Source organism: Leucoraja erinacea, unplaced genomic scaffold (assembly GCF_028641065.1).
Source record: "Leucoraja erinacea ecotype New England unplaced genomic scaffold, Leri_hhj_1 Leri_726S, whole genome shotgun sequence".
Lineage (NCBI taxonomy): Eukaryota > Metazoa > Chordata > Chondrichthyes > Rajiformes > Rajidae > Leucoraja > Leucoraja erinaceus.
The window spans coordinates 42,171-58,715 of record NW_026576648.1 but is presented as its reverse complement, the minus strand read 5'-3'; positions in this window follow the sequence as shown (position 1 = coordinate 58,715).

The window sequence follows — 16,545 nt, the reverse complement described above, 5'->3', positions numbered from 1 at the left end:
GTATGAGAGCAAGGTCATTTCTGGATGCCCAGTCTGAAAGTGCCTCCCCATCATGATCTGCTGCTGGGTAACCCCAGTCAGGGTGGTGGCTGTTAAAGTCTCCCACATAGATGGCGGGGTGGGGTAGGGTGGGTAGGACTTGCAGATCCCAGTTGGCACTTGGTGGCTTGTACACATTGACAATGTGGAAACCACCAATAGTTATGGTATCCGAGAAACTTGCTATGGTCAGGTGACTTGCTTCAGCTATCTCGGAGCGCACATAGGTGGCACGTCCATGTTTGGCATGGGGAGCGTAGCAAAGAAGGTCAAAGCCATTGATGGTGTAACGACCCGCTTCCTCTGTGCCAACGTGAGTCTATTGGAGACAGATGACGTCAATGGAGTGTTGGTGGGCAAGGACTTCGATGAGGCGTCGCTTGGCTGCAGAGAGGCCTTCAACATTCAGTTGTACTATTCGGAGAGCAGGTCCAACTGCTAGGTGCTCTTGAGGCTGGTCGTTGTTGCTGCTTTCGGCTTTGGGATAATGACTAGGATTCTTTGACTTGGCGTAGTCTTGTAGAATTTAGTCTGCTGGAAGGATCATTGGCTTCCCCAGGCGAGCCTGGGTACTGACGGGGGGCGCGACGAGAACGCTGATCCATTGTCCCCCATTCTAATAATATTGCAACATGATTGATACTGGAGGAATCTAGTAGCAAAGTAAAATGAAGAAAGAACATAAATGTGACAGCAGAGTGAATATTGTTTTCACTTCCTGATGTGGTGATACCAATGGATACTTTGTGTCCCGGTTAGTATAGTAGTTACTTGGTTTCCATGAGCTGTCTGTGAAGGAGATGACAAATAATTGAATCCATGGCATCTTAATGCAATGAACAAGCAGACAGCCATTAACACCTGGAATGAATGCATTCCAAACATTAGCAGCAGACTGTGGGCTGGCTTGTCTTTTTTCACAACATATCATTGAAAGTTTGAGATTTCACTTCCAATATTCCCTGCCTGCCACTGCCACTGCCACTTGAACCCATCCAGTTACATTTGTGGAACTGAACACAAAGTGGGTGGGGGGGGGGGGGGCTCTAGTAATAAAACATTCAAAAAAAACATCTCCAGAGTTTGGGTTCGAGGACAAAACCAAAAGATGTAAAAGAATGAAGCCAAAGCATTGATCACAAAGTGCAATTTGAAGTTACAGTAGCTGGAAAACAGACAGGCTGCATGAGGAGCGTTTGTGTTGAGTGAGCTCACCAATACTTTGATTAATAGAAACCTCAAACTGCATCTAACTGTGATATTTCTGGGAGATTTCACCTGGCCAGTGGGGAAATTAGGATGTTTTTGTACCGACATGCTCATGTTCAAACGTGTGAATGTGCTAACAAAATAAAAGGATATTTACATTTCTGCTTCAAACAGGACTATTGTTCAGATCTTTGAGACTGCCGGCATTTGAAGTACAATACTGGCTGTGTCTCTGAAGCTCTGCTGAGTGTTTTTTTTTTGTTAACCTGCTTCTCTAAAGCTGGTGCATTCTATTATCCATTACAACTAACCACTGCAACAAAAAATGTTAAAGATAGGCTCAGTGTGGGCCAGTTGAACTTGCCAAGTGCACTGTCACACTAATATTAAATCATCAAAACAGCATGCAACTGAATCAGGCTTTCCTGCAGCAATTTTTTTTGCATGATATACAGTGCCCTCCATAATGTTTGCAGCAAAGACCCATCATTTATTTATTTGTTCAAGAAGGAACTGCAGATGCTGGAAGATCGAAGGTACACAAAATAAATTTATTTATTTGCCTCTGTACTCCAAAATTTGGGATTTGTAATCGAAAAAATGAAATCACGTGGTTAATGTTAAAATCACATGTGGTGCACATTGTCAGATTTTATTAAAGGGTATTTTAATACATTTTTGTTTCACCATGTAGAAATTACAGCAGTGTTATGGATAGTTCCCGCCCCATTTCAGGGCACCATAATGCTTGGGACACATTGCTTCACAGGCGTTTGTAATTGCTCAGGTATGTAATTGCCTCCCTAATTTGGGTATAAGAGAGTTCTCAGCACCTAGTCTTTACTCCAGTCTTTCCATCACCTTTGGAAACTTTTATTGCTGTTTATCAACATGAGGACCAAAGTTGTGCCAAAGAAATTCAAAGAAGCCATTATGAGACTGAAAAACAAGAACTAAACTGTTAGAGACCCGAGGGGGACCAATATCCTAGCGGGGAAATTTGCAAAGGCAGCTGGGGAGACTTTAAACTAGAATGGTTGGGGCGAGGGACTCAAATAGCGAAAGGTAGTAGACAGAATGGGAGGCAGGAAGCAGAAATGGGAAGCACTCAGACACAAGAGGCGAAAGAAAAAAAAGGAAATAAACAGAGAATAAGAGACGGGGGGTTTTCTTAAATGTGCATATTTTAATGCTAGGAGCATTGTAAGAAAGGTGGATGAGCTTAGAGTCTGGATAGACACCTGGAAGTATGATGTTGTGGCGATCAGTGAAACATGGTTGCAGGAGGGCTGTGATTGGAAACTAAATATTCCAGGATTTCGCTGCTTCAGGTGTGATAGAATTGGAGGGGCAAGAGGTGGAGGTGTTGCATTGCTAGTCCGGGAAGATATTACAGCAGTGCTTTGGCAGGATAGATTGGAGGGCTCATCTAGGGAGGCTATTTGGGTGGAATTGAGAAGTGGGAAAGGTGTAGCAACTCTTATAGGGGTGTATTATAGACCGCCAAATGGGGAACGAGAATTGGAAGAGCAAATATGTAAGGAGATAGCAGATATTAGTAGTAAGCACAAGGTAGTGATTGTGGGAGATTTCAACTTTCCACACATAGACTGGGAAACACATTCTGTAAATGGGCTGGATGGGTTGGAGTTTGTAAAGTCTGTGCAGGATAGTTTTTTGCAGCAATACATAGAGGTGCCTACTAGAGGAGGGGCAGTGCTGGACCTCCTGTTAGGAAATGAGACGGGACAGGTGGCGGAGGTATGCGTTGGGGAGCACTTCGGGTCCAGTGATCACAATACCATTAGTTTCAATATAATTATGGAGAGGGTCAGAACTGGACCTAGGGTTGAGATTTTTGATTGGAGAAAGGCTAACTTTGATGCGATGCGAGATGATTTAAAAGGAGTGAACTGGGACATTTTGTTTTATGGGAAAGATGTAGAAGAGAAATGGAGGACATTTAAAGGGGAAATTTTAAGAGTACAGAATCTTTATGTTCCTGTTCGGTTGAAAGGAAACAGTAAAAATTGGAAAGAGCCCTGGTTTTCAAGGGAAATTGGACATCTTGTTCGGAAAAAGAGGGAGATCTACAATAATTATAGGCAGCATGAAGTAAATGAGGTGCTTGAGGAGTATAAGGAATGTAAAAAGAATCTTAAGAAAGAAATTAGAAAAGCTAAAATATATTGTATTCTTGTATTGTATTGTATTCAAATTTATTGTCATTGTCTCAATTTGAGACAACGAAATGAATTTCCCTTACAGGCAGTATCGTTAAAAACAAATCACAAGAAAAATAATAAAAATAAATAATAAATAAATAATAAAACATATTAAAAATAAAATTGAAATTGAATTAAAAATTTAAAAAAAAAAACACAAACACATAAAGTCCACAACATAACATAAATGGCACCCAGGTGAGGAAGGCACCATAGTCCAGCCAGCCTCCCCTCCGTGTTCATCCGTGGTCGGGGCCTTCCGAGCACCCGCAGTCGCCGCCCCGGGTGGCCCGATGTTCAGGCCCTCACGCCGGGCTGGTAGAACGCCGACGCCGAACCCCGACGGTGAGCAGCCTCCTCCTCAGCGGCCCGGACCTTCTGATCAGCCGCCTCCCGCTGCCGGAGTCTGCAGCTCCTGAGTCTGCAGGCTGAGCCGGGCAGAGTCACAGGACCCCGCGCTGTCCATCAGCGCCGCATTGGTTGGGAGCTCCGCAAACCGCAGCTCCAGGATGTCGGTGCAGCAGGTCCGGCACTCCGGGCTCCAGACGGCGACCCCCGGTAAGGCATCGCCAGCCCCGCGATGTTTCAGCGCTGTCCCGCCGCTGCTGGAGCTCCAGTCGATCCCGGCAGGAAAGGCCGCGCCAATCCAGGTAGGTAGGCCGCTGTGGGGGGGGGGGGGGGGGGGGCGAGGACGCGACTCGAATAATAGTCGCGTCCTCACCAGGAAGCGGCTGAAGTACGGTATCCCCCGCACCGTGCCCTCTTCCCCCACATAAAAACACCAAAAAACACAAAAAAAACACACTTTAACATAACTAAATAAACAAAAAAACAAAAAGATACCGGGCTGTAGGTGGAGGCTGCTGGCACCAGCGCCACCGGAAGTACATGAGGTTGCTTTGGCAAGTAAGGTGAAAGTAAATCCAAAGGGTTTCTACAGCTATATTAAAAGCAAAAGGATAACGAGGGATAAAATTGGTCCATTGGAGAGACAGAGTGGACAGCTATCTGCAGAGCCAAAAGAGATGGGAGAGATATTGAACAATTTTTTTTCTTCGGTATTCACCAAGGAGAGGGATATTGAATTATGTGAGGTAAGGGAAACTAGTAGAGTAGCTATGGATACTATGAGGTTCAAAGTAAAAGAAGTACTGACACTTTTGAAAAATATAAAAGTGGATAAGTCTCCAGGTCCTGACAGGATATTCCCTAGGACATTGAGGGAAGTTAGTGTAGAAATAGCCGGGGCTATGACAGAAATATTTCAAATGTCATTAGAAACGGGAATAGTCCCCGAGGATTGGCGTACTGCGCATGTTGTTCCATTGTTTAAAAAGGGTTCTAAGAGTAAACCTAGCAATTATAGACCTGTTAGTTTGACTTCAGTGGTGGGCAAATTAATGGAAAAGATACTTAGAGATAATATATATAAGCATCTAGATAAACAGGGTATGATTAGGAACAGTCAACATGGATTTGTGCCTGGAAGATCATGTTTGACTAATCTTCTTGAATTTTTTGAAGAGGTTACTAGGGAAATTGACGAGTGTAAAGCAGTGGATTTGTCTATATGGACTTCAGTAAGGCTTTTGACAAGGTTCCTCATGGAAGGTTGGTTAAGAAGGTTCAACTGTTGGGTATAAATGCAGGAATAGCAAGATGGATTCAACAGTGGCTGAATGGGAGAAGCCAGAGGGTAATGGTGGATGGCTGTTTATCGGGTTGGAGGCAGGTGACTAGTGGGGGTGCCTCAGGGATCTGTGTTGGGTCCTTTGTTGTTTGTCATGTACATCAACGATCTGGATGAAGGTGTGGTAAATTGGATTAGTAAGTATGCAGATGATACCAAGATAGGGGGTGTTGTGGATAATGAAGAGGATTTCCAAAGTCTACAGAGTGATTTAGGCCATTTGGAAAAATGGGCTGAAAGATGGCAGATGGAGTTTAATGCTGATAAATGTGAGGTGCTACACCTTGGCAGGACAAATCAAAATAGGACGTACATGGTAAATGGTAGGGAATTGAAGAATACAGTTGAACAGAGGGATCTGGGTATAACCGTGCATAGTTCCTTGAAGGTGGAATCTCATATAGATAGGGTGGTAAAGAAAGCTTTTGGTATGTTAGCCTTTATAAATCAGAGCATTGAGTATAGAAGCTGGGATGTAATGTTAAAATTGTACAAGGCATTGGTGAGACCAAATCTGGAGTATGGTATACAATTTTGGTCGCCCAATTATAGGAAGGATGTCAACAAAATAGAGAGAGTACAGAGGAGATTTACTAGAATGTTGCCTGGGTTTCAACAACTAAGTTACAGAGATAGGTTGAATAAGTTAGGTCTTTATTCTCTGGAGCACAGAAGGTTAAGGGGGGACCTGATAGAGGTCTTTAAAATGATGAGAGGGATAGACAGAGTTGATGTGGACAAGCTTTTCCCTTTGAGAATAGGGAAGATTCAAACAAGAGGACATGACTTCAGAATTAAGGGACAGACGTTTAGGGGTAATATGAGGGGGAACTTCTTTACTCAGAGAGTGGTAGCGGTGTGGAATGAGCTTCCAGTGGAAGTGGTGGAGGCAGGTTCATTGGTATCATTTAAAAATAAATTGGATAGGCATATGGATGAGAAGGGAATGGAGGGTTATGGTATGAGTGCAGGCAGGTGGGACTAAGGGGAAAAAAAATTGTTCGGCACGGACTTGTAGGGCCGAGATGGCCTGTTTCCATGCTGTAATTGTTATATGGTTATATGGTTAGAGACATCAGCCAGGCTTACCAAAATCAACTGTTTGGAACATCATTAGGAAGAAAGAGAGCACTGATGAGCTTACTAATCGCAAAGGGGCTGGCAGGCCAAGGAAGACCTCCACAGCTGATGACAGAAGAATTCTATAATAAAGAAAAATAGTAAGATTAAACGAGAACTTACCAGTTTGAAGTTTGATCTGTATTTTATGAGGAGTTACGATGAGGGATTACGTGAAGAACCCGCTCAGTGCGCAGGCGCGGCATACTTCCAAGCAGCGGTGTGGAATCACAGATAGACACAAGTATTTGAAGTAAACATAGTAAAGAAAAAGAGACATCAATTTATCAGTTTGATCCATATAATGAGGGTGGGAGCGGAGGGCACGTAATCCCTCATCGTAACTCCTCATAAAATACAGATCAAACTTCAAACTGGTAAGTTCTCGTTTAATCTTACTATTTTACTTCGGAGTCACGTGAGTGACTACGTGAAGATTTCAAAGCTCTGTGATTTCAAACCGTGTAACAGTTTTATTCACTCACTGCCGAAGTTCCTGAGGGAGGAAGTGTTATCGTAATTAACCAATTAATCTGTTTTTCAAGAAACAAAAGGGTATTTATTAACAATAACAAAAAATAAATTGCTCCCCCGGGCTTAAATTAAATATTTGCAGCTTCTAATATCTTTGCTGCAAATAAATCAGGTTTCATCAACGGCTTATTATAAAATGTTCTGAATGTTGATTCCCTCGACCATCCTGCTGTATTCAGAATGAGGTCAATAGGTACATCCATTCTTGCTGCCGTTGATGTGGACGCTGCCCTAGTGGAATAAGATTTAAAGGTATTAATATCTATCCCGGCAGCTTTCAGTACCTGTTTTAGCCATCTTGAGATGGTTTGGCTTGTTACCCGGCCATGAGGTTTTTTTGTGGCTGACCCATAAGGCTTGTTCACTCCCTCTGATGTTGTGGGTTGTGTCCATATACTGTAGTAGATGGGTCACCACACACAATCGTGGCTCTGGTGGGTAGGCCCGGAATACCACTAGTGGATTGGATGTTCCTGGCCTGCTTTGTTTCACCAGACCTTGTAGAATGAATGTGATCTGATCTGGGGTTGTCACCATGTTGTCCAGTCTCAATTTGTGTAGTGACTGGACCCTCTGAGCGGATACGAGTGCCATCAGCATGAGCGTCTTCAGTGTTGATTGCTCGAGGCTGAGGGATCTAGCTGGTGGCCATTCCCTGAGGTATGTCAGGATGACACTGATGTCCCAAATATGGGTATACCTGGGCTTGGGGGGCTTAATATTATAAATGCCCCTCATAAGTTTTACCACCAGTGGATGGGATCCCATTGCCTGATGTCCTGCTGGTTTGAGGTAAGCGGAAAGAGCACTACGTGCTGTGTTGATGGCACTGTAGCTGATCCCTTCATGATGGTGTAGATAGGCCAGGAACTCCAATACGTTGGTTACTGTGGCTGTTTCATATGTTGTCCCTGTTTCCTGGCAGTACTTTTCCCATTTTTTGATGCTGGTTAAGTACTGCCTTTTGGTGGATGTTCGAAGGGATGCTGACATGGTGGTGATGGTTTGTTCGGATAATCCCAGGTCCAGGTAAGGTCTGTTCAGAACCTGCAACCCAGGAGTTTAATGTCTTCATGGCATGGGTGGCTTATGCCTGATACTGGGTGAGTTAATTGTCCTGGATCACTGGGAAACACCATAGGTGTTTCTACCACCATGTCATGTAGTACTGGGAACCATGTAGGCCAGTCAGGCACCATCAAAATACCAGAAGCAGAGTCCATCTGTATTTTGCGAAGTACCTGTCCGATGAGGCAGAAGGGGGGAAAGGCATAGAAAAAGAACTTTCCCCAATCCAGCGTGAAGGCATCTACCGCTGCTGCCTCTGGGTCTGGTTCCCAAGCGACATACATAGGTAACTGGTGATTTAGTCTTGATGCAAATAAATCGATATCTGGCGTTCCATATTGCTTGATAACTTTAGCAAATACTCTAGGGTTTAACATCCATTCAATGTTGTCATTGAATTTGCGTGACCTGGTGTCTGCCACTGTGTTTAGCTTACCTGGTAGATAGGTAGCTGAAAGCCAAATATGTCTTTCGACACACCATTGCCAAATCATATTGACCAATTTGTCGCATGATAAAAAATGTATGCCGTCCATATGGTTAATATAAGCCACCACCGTAGTATTATCAATTTGTAACCGAACATGCAAGTGCTGCATATTGGATGCATATGCTTTTAAACCATAAAAGGCGCCCAACATTTCTAAATAGTTAATGCCCAGTGTAGATAGATAGTAATGATGACTCTGGGTTAGTCCATCTACCACCTGTGCTGGATATGGAGTTAGTTGCTCCCCAGCCTTGAGCACTGGCATCTGTCTGAAGAACTAAAGTAGGGTTAGTGATGATAATAGGACTAAAACTATGCCAAACATTTTGTGTCCACCACTGTAGCTCTGATATTGCTTCCGTGGGTAATATCATGACACGATCATAGTGACCTCTATGTTGTTTTAGTGCCTGTACCTTTGCTCTTTGTAAATTTTGATAGTGCAAAGGTCCAAATTGTGTAGCCGGAAATGCTGCTACCATTTTACCAATCACTGTTGCTACTTGTCGAATAGTTGGTCTTTTGTTGACCATTAAATTATTACATGATTGTGCTAATCCAATCATTTTTTCCCTTGGCAGGGTAACAGTCATATGGACTGAGTTAATTGTGAAACCCAGGTAGTCCATGATAGTGGATGGATTTAACTTAGATTTATTTGGATGTAGGACGAACCCCAGAGTAGCAATGTTACAAAATTTTGAGATTTAAAAAATCAAGTCTGCAATTTATCCCCATCAGATAAAGCATAAAAATAAGTTTAATTTGACACCTAATTCACTTTCATATCTCAAGTAATAAAAAAGTTATGGCCATTTTCATACTCGAAAATTAGCATCTTGTTCCCTATTGATTTTCTATGGACATAACAAAAAAGCTGTGATCATGGACAGTCAAAAGCCTATAACCTTCTTAAAAAATAAGAGAACTGAATGGAATTTTCAGTTATCATAGATTGAACCATTCTGAAACAAATATAAAATAATCTTACTTGGATGACCTGAAATTAAAGCATATAATTAGTTAGTTACCCAATTGTAGCTAATTTCAAACTTCAATTACTAGATCTAAACATCTATCCATTTCTTAATAAATGATTAACATTTTTAAATAGCCTAAGTGTCCAAATAATATTCACAAATAATTCACAATAAAACATGATTTTTAAATCTTTTTACATCAATTTATAGGCCAAATGGAAGGAATTTAGTGTTTAATTGCTGTAAATTAAAGTCCATTTAAATCAGCTTTCTAGTGGGATCCTGTGAACGCGCTGGTTTAGAACGTTCACATTGCAGTGGATTTGTGCCCTCAAATGCCCAGAAAAATACTGCGGGATATAAAGAGCCCAAAATAAGCTACTCGCTATAGTAAACTTTATATACAGGGTTCTTAAGAAGCCCCTTTTAATGTAAAAATAAGGTACATACCTTTAATTGTTTGCTTTATAAAACCCTGGGGCTGTGAGAGGTTGCGGGTTGAGAGAGTGATTCTTAAACTACTATAACTAATATACAAGGCCATAAAAACTAATAATACCTTTTGCGACGGGGTCTTTCAGCGATTTTCCGTTAATGATTTACTAGGCTGAACATTTTCGATTGCAACAGCCTAGTAAAAATTGCGTTTTAAACCCGCCCCCTCCAAACAGCGCCAAAATCGCACACATGGGGTGGGGCAGATTCTCAATGACGATTCAGGTAGGTTTTGTAACATACCTACCCAGAGTTTCAAGGAGCTCTTTTGTAGCTGAGACTGCTGCCACAGCCAGTTCCATTGTTTTCCCCACTATGAGGATATCATCCAAATATGCCATGACAATATGTTTTTGTTTCCTTAGTATTGCCATGGCTGGCTTCAATATTTTTGTGAACAATCTTGGGGCTGACGTGAGCCCATTAGGCAATGCTTTGTACTGCCACAGCTGCCCATCCAGATAAATTTTAGGTATCTGCTATGATCCTTGTGTATGGGTATTAGATAGTAAGCATCTTTGAGATCAATGCTTGCCATTTAGTATCCTTTGGAAATCAATTGTCTAGCAGTAACAAATGTTTCCATTTTGAAATGTATATACTTAACAAACTTGTTTAGGGATGTTAAGTCAATGATGATGCGACATCCACCATCTTTTTTGGTTTTGGTGAATATATTGGATACAAATTCCAAGGGTTCATGTTTGGTCTTTTCTATGACCCCCTTTGTGATAAGTCTCACCAGTTCAGCTTGTTCCTCCCGTTGCTCTTTGACGGAGGGAGAAAATACCCTTTGGGGCCAATGTTGAACTGGCGGCGTTTTTTCTGATATAAACTGAATTTTATATCCACTAATGCTGTTGAGTATATACTTGTCACTCGTGACCATACCCCATGCTTCTTTAAACAAGTGTAATCTCCCCCCTGTTAGTAAAGCACCCTTATTCTCTATATGCTGGTAGGAACCAGACCCACCTACCTCCATGGTTATTGGCGATTCTGTTTCTTCATTTTCCGGAAGGTTCTGTTCTGTTGACGTGCTGGCGATGTTGGGGGGAGGCGCATTTTCCAGGGGGTCCGCTGCGGGCCCTGATCTAAAAAAGATCTTTGGGGATAATGTTCACCAAGCGTTCACCAGTCCCATATTCCGGACGTCGACTGGTGGATGCCGTGGGGTGCTGCCGCTTGGGTATCGGAGGTCTTGGTTTGCTCGTCCCGGGGCCTGCCCTCATTATGCCGAAGGTTTTTGATGCTTCCTCCATCTCCTTCAGTTTTTTTTATTGAGATCTTTCCCAAATATTTTTGTATTTTTTAAGGAGGCTAAGGTCATTTAATATCTGCCAACCCCTACTGTGCAGTGTCTACCATTCAGTGGTGGCCAGTGCTCTGTTTTTTGCTGTGGCCGGTTGGGGAGAAGGCGCCCGCATAGCGGACAAAAACAGACTGGACAAGCTGATCAGGAAGGCCGGCTCAGTGGTCGGGGCTGAGCAACTAACGGTCCAGCAGGTGGCAGAGGCCAGAACTCTGAACAAACTAGGTTCAATAATGACCAACCCCACTCACCCACTCCACGCCCTGAAGGTGATCAAGTGCAGCATCTTCAGTCAGAGACTGATTGCACCAATGTGCAAAACGGAGAGATATAGGAAGTCTTGTATACCAGCTGCTATAAGGTTTTATAATGCACAAAAATAATGTTGGATTTTTTTTTAGTATTCATTCATTGTATTTTAACTTATTAAGTATTGAAGCTATCTGTGGAAATGTGTGGTGTTATGTCTGTCTTGAAGCTGTTGTGGCACTGTAATTTCCTGTAAAGGATTATTAAAGGTTATTCAATTCAATTCAATTCAATTCAATTCAATTCAATTCAATTCAATTCAAATAGCAGCGCGTCCGTCTCCGCAGCTGGGGCTTTACACAAGCCAGCAAATTTGGGATTGAGGGCAGGTCTTATGATTTCCCTCCGGAGATTGTTGATCTCAAATTGTGTGGTACACATTAATGCCAGCACATCCTGCTGGCATGTATCCATCTCCGTAGTCTCCACGGAACGAGCAAAGGGGTTGCTACAAAGCGGTCCACCACACCCAACAGCTCGTCCTGTTCCTGCACCCCTGGCATACTCCCGAATTCGTCCGCCTGCCCCTGTTCCAGACCAGCCCAGCCCTGGTCACCAATGCTAGCCTCCAGTAATGAGGGAGCAGAGGGCAGTGCACAAGACACTGTGGAGGAGGTACCTGTCCTTCCTCCCCGGGAGCGCTCTTGCTGCTGTTCCCGGTGGAGCACCTGCTCCAGGAGCTGCTGAATGCAGCTCAGGCGGCTGTCTCTCCTCCGCTTTGGTGGAGACATGTCCCCCTCCGACGAATCGGAGATGACCAGCCGGTTGGACTTCCTGGCCGCTTTCCCAGTCCGCCGTGCAGGCTTTGGCGAGACTGGGCTTGGCTCGGTCTCGGGGATAGCGAAACGCTCTGAGAGCGACGCTGCCGCCGGTTGCTGCCCCGCTGGAATGGAACGCTCCTCTGGTGGAGTTGAAGCGGGGGACAGTTCTCCTTGAGAGTTTTCTGCGTTGTGTCGACATGTTTCTGAAAAGCAAACACAACTGCAACTCTCCTCTGTTATTCCAACGCACCGTATACTTACCTGACGGTCCGTTTTAAAGTGCAGCTGGAGAGCCTGACTCCAGCTGCCGCTGCTGTTGCACTGCTGGCGTTAATGCCGCGCCTGCGCACTGAGCGGGTTCTTCACGTAGTCACTCACGTGACTCTGAAGTAAAATCCCCAAACACCTGTCCGACAGATCAGAAACACTCGAGGAGCCAGGTATGGATTTTTCAATGACCACTCCCAGCAGAAGACTTCATGAACAGAAATTTATAGGCAACACTGCAAGATGTAAACCACTGGCTGGCGGTTCCAGACAATGACCCCAAGCAAACTGCTAAAGCATCAAAGGAGTTTTTCAAAGCTAAAACATGGTAATTTCTTTGTGGCCAAGTCAATCACCCGATCAGAACCCAATTGAGCATGCCTTTTATATGCTGAAGAGAAAACTGAAGGGGACTAGCCCCCAAAACAAGCATAAGCTAAAAATGGCTGCAATACAGGCCTGGCAGAGCATCACCAGAGAAGACACCCAGCAATTGGTGATGTCCATGATTCGCAGACTTCAAGCAGTCATTGCATGCAAAGGATATGTAACAAAATACTAAACATGACTACTTTCATTTACATGACATTGTTGTGTCCCAAACATTATGGTGCCCTGAAATAGCTGTATAAAGGTAGCTTAGCTTCAGTCTGACAATGGAGGAGACCGAGGATAGAAAGATCAGTGTGGGAATAGGAAGGAGAATTAAAGTGTCCAGCAACCGATACATCAGGTTGGTTCAGGCGGGCTGAGCGAAGGTGTTCGGCGAAACGATCGCCCAGTCTGTGTTTAGTCTCGCTGATGTACAAGAGTCCACATCTTGAACAACAGATACAGAAGATGAGGTTGGAGGAGGTGCAAGTGAGGCTTTGTCCCACCCTCACCTCCCTTCCAGCTTCCTTCCCCAACTACAATCAGACTGAAGAAGGGTCCCGACCCAGAAACCTCACCTATCCATGTACTTGCATTAAACATTATACCCAATATTATGTATCTTTACACTATGAACGGCTCGAATGTAATCATGTAGTCTTTCTCCTAACTGGATAGCACGCCACAAACATCAGAGGGTGGCGGGCATGTGGAATGAGCTGCTGGAGGTGTAGGGAGGCAGATACAATCACAATCTTTAAAAGGTGTTTGGACAGGTTCATAACTCACTGCAGCAGAATTCCATCGAGTGGGGCTGTCAGCGATGTCTGTCTGTCTTTTAGTCATTTTTGTTATTTTGTGTATGTTTTAAAAAGTTTGTGTTAATGTTCTCCGGATTTTTTTATGTAGAGGGTGGGTCGGGGGAAACTTTTTTATCAATCTCTTACCTTGCCGGAGATGTGATTTTTTTCGGGATCGTATCACCAGTCGCTCTGCGGCCTAACATCATAGAGCTGGCGGCCTTGCTCGAGATTGACTTGGATCCTCATCGTGTGGCTGTGGACTTACCATCAGAGCCTGCGATCCGTTGCCTGGGATCGACGCTCCAACCGCGGCCTGCAGATTTCAACACTGTGGAGCTCGCAATCACGGATAGAGACGGATGTCAGGATGCTCCAAGTCACAGGAGGTTTGACTGGCCCCGACACGGGTTCGATCGCACGGCGCGGGGAGCTTATATACAACGATGTGGGAGCTTGATCGCCCCGACATGGGGGGCCCGACTGCCGGCTACGATCATTATGATTAGGCCATAAGGCCATTCAGCCCATCGAGTCTGCTCCACCATTCAATCATGACTGATCTAACTGTTCCTCCTGCCTTCTCCACATAACCCCTGACACCCGCACTAATCAGGAACCTGACAATCTTTGCTTTTAAAAGCGTGGCACGAAGGTGCAGCGGTAGAGTTGCTGCCTCTTAGCGCCTGAGACCCGGGTTCCATCCTGACACGGGTGCTGTCTGTACGGAGTTTGTACATTCTCCCCGTGACCTACGTGGGTTTTCTCCGGGCGCTCCGGTTTCCTCCCCCACTCCAAAGACACGCAGGTTTGTAGGTTAATTGGCTTCTGTAAAATTGTCTCTAATGCGTGAAGGATTGATCTAGTGTACGGGGTGATCACTAGTTGGCGAGGACTCGTGGGCCAAAAGGAATGAATTCCACAGATTCACCACCCTCCGAAGCCACCAGAACAAACAGTGTACATACAGTGATGACAAATGCAATAAATGCAATATCCAGTGCAGAACAGTGCAAGATTGTGTTGCAGAAAGCCCAGGGTAGCATGGATGAGAGGGGCTTTCCTTCCAAGCTCAGCCTTCCTCCCTCGCATTGAGTATAGGAGCAGGGAGGTTCTATTGCAGTTGTACAGGGTCTTGGTGATACCACATCTGGAGTATTGCGTACAGTTTTGGTCACCAAATCTGAGGAAAGACATTCTTGCCATAGAGGGAGTACAGAGAAGGTTCACCAGACTGATTCCTGGGATGTCAGGACTTTCATATGAAGAAAGACTGGATAGACGAAGAGAAGGCAGGTACAGGATACTGAGTTGGATGATCAGCCATGATTATATTGAATGGCGGTGCAGGCTCAAAGGGCCGAATGGCCTACTTCTGCACCTATTTTCTATGTTTTTATCCTAGCCTCGACGGGCCAAGTGGCACCGCCTTCATCCCCAGACAACAACTGAGGGGAAAAACAGAAGAAACCTCTTGCAAACTCCCGAATCCTTCAGGGAATGCCCCTGCCCTGCCTTTGAAATCAAGCCGTCACAATTGTGCACGATCAGTTAGCATTATTCTTTTTTAATATATATAAAGCTTATCATGGATTATCTACATTTTTATTGCTTAAAAAAAGACATTTATTTCATTGGAATACAACTTGGCTCCAGCAGGTTAATGACCTAAAGTCCTTGTGGAGTTAAAGTCCGCAGCTGGAGTCTTGCGGACGTCCAAGGCCGAGAGTGAGATCCCACCGTTTGGAGTTGACGATGAATGGCTGGGGGGACGGATTGACAAATTGAGAGTATTAAGATGGAGTTAAAGGGGAAGTGAGTGCAGGAAAAGTTACAAATGACTCCTGAATTAATGGGAAGGAAAGTTCGAGAAGGGATAAGAGAGTAAGGTCAGGGCCAATTGCGAGCGGTGCGAGAGGGGAGGTGAACACTCAGGTCAATATATGAATGCGCAAAGTATAAGAAATAAAGTGGACGAGCTTGAGGCTCAGTTAGAAACTGGCAAGTGTGATGTTGTTGCTGCTCCGGCACTCTGGAACACCCTGCCGTTGCACATCAGACAGGCCCCCTCACTGTCCATCTTCAAATCCAGTGTTAAAACACATTTGTACTCACTGGCTTTTGACCATGCCTGAGACTTTGCTTCTGTTTTTGGTGTTTTTGATGTTTCTTTATTTTACTAGTCTTTTCCTACTATTTCTTTTGATTGTTATTTTTGGTGTGTATTAACGTTTTTGTCAATGATTAGTGATGTACAGCACTTTGTTGCAACTATGTTTGTTTTTAAAGTGCTCTATAAATAAAATTATTATTATTATGTTGTGGAAATTACAGAGCCCTGGCAAGAGGGCCAGGGCTGGGAACTGCATATTCAAGGGTATACCTCCTTTCGAAAAGACAGACAGGTGGGCAGAGGGGGTGGGCTAGCTCTGTTGGTGAGGAATGAAATTCAGTCTCTTGTAAGAGGTGACATTGAAACAGCAGATGTAGTCAGTATGGCTAGAACTAAGGAATTCTAAGGAATAAAGACCCTAATGGGACTAATCTACAGGCCGCCAAACAGTAGCCTGGACATAGGATGCAAGTTGAGTAGAGTTTAAATTGGCATGGAGTAAAGGTAATGTTGCGGATGTTTTGGGAAATGTCAACATGCAGGTAGACTGGGAAAATCAGGTTGGTACTGGACCTTAAGAAATGGAGTTTGTGGAGTGCCTCTGTGATGGATTCTTAGAGCAGCTTGTATTGGAGCCTACCAGGGAGAAGGCAATTCTGGATTTAGTGTTGTGCAATGAACCGGATTTGATAAGGGAACTTGAGGTAAAGGAGCCATTTGGAGGTAGTGACCATGATATGGTAAGTCTTAATCTACAATTTG